General features: G+C 38.1%; 1 protein-coding gene across 1 annotated transcript in view; it reads right to left on the bottom strand.

Moving 5' to 3' along the window:
* Positions 1-1164, bottom strand: part of LOC112401351 (teneurin-3) — a 200643-nt gene that overhangs the window by 101263 nt on the left and 98216 nt on the right. The window lies entirely within an intron of this gene.

Here is a 1164-nt window from a genome sequence, read left to right as displayed (position 1 = left end):
GAAACAGATGATTTGAAAAGAGCCTTCCTGGAAATTCTGCAGAGATGCCATTTGTGACAGCTTATAAAATGTAAGTGATTTCAATTTTCCTGTGAAAAAAAATCTTGGCTAACAAATGCGTTTTTTTTTTTTAAAAAGTGAAGTACATAAACGTAGAGATGCATTGGAAGAAGAAATCCTTTACTATATCAAGACTCCACCAACAGCTCTGTGCCCTGAAACAGATGATTTGAAAAGAGCCTTCCTGGAAATTCTGCAGAGATGCCATTTGTGACAGCTTATAAAATGTAAGTGATTTCAATTTTCCTGTGAAAAAAAATCTTGGCTAACAAATGCGTTTTTTTTTTTTAAAAAGTGAAGTACATAAACGTAGAGATGCATTGGAAGAAGAAATCCTTTACTATATCAAGACTCCACCAACAGCTCTGTCAAATTTTACCCTACAGACATAAATGTGGAGAAAAATCATTCGGAAAATGATGAGATTTTTGTAGGACTGTGCCATTTCTAGTTAATACTGTACATTTTCACTGAAGTGAGGGAGCACTGTATTTTACTTTTGTTGTATTTTCTTTAAATAGACGTTTTCATTTCAGTGACTCAAACGGTGAAAGCAAAGGCACTGAAGACCTTGAAATATGGAACTAGTATGTATGTTCCGGGTGCTTTTGTATCCAGGCGAAATACCATTTATATACTAAGATTTTGATCTTAAACACCTATTTGTCTTATTTAACCAACAGATGTGCTAGAACATCACCGTATTTTAAGAAGTGTTAAGCATATAAAACTGTTGTGGAAAAACTAGATTGGTGTATTTTATTCTACTTTCTTCCTCATGGTGCTACAGGATAAAGTCATGAAGACTCCAACCTCCTTTCAGAGACTCAAACAGATGGACAGGTGCTAAGATGTGTGATTCTGGAATCTACAGGAGCCCCAAAGGCTACATACTGGGAATCTCTTTCTTAAAGTAAACAATACTGCCCTTACACGGTGAAATTAGCCTCATGCGAGTCAGTCTCGGTGGCCGTCCCCCAGCACCATGCACAGAACCTTCTTACACTCGAGACAGCGGCTCTAAAAAGAACTGGGCTGCTGTTGGGACCTGAGACCCTTCTGTAGCGGCCACTCCTTCTGAACACAGGACAGGAAAGGCTAACG

This window comes from Neophocaena asiaeorientalis, unplaced genomic scaffold (genome assembly GCF_003031525.2).
Source record: "Neophocaena asiaeorientalis asiaeorientalis breed wild unplaced genomic scaffold, Neophocaena_asiaeorientalis_V1.1 scaffold683, whole genome shotgun sequence".
Taxonomy (NCBI): domain Eukaryota; kingdom Metazoa; phylum Chordata; class Mammalia; order Artiodactyla; family Phocoenidae; genus Neophocaena; species Neophocaena asiaeorientalis.
This window is presented reverse-complemented; position numbering and strand designations above follow the sequence as displayed.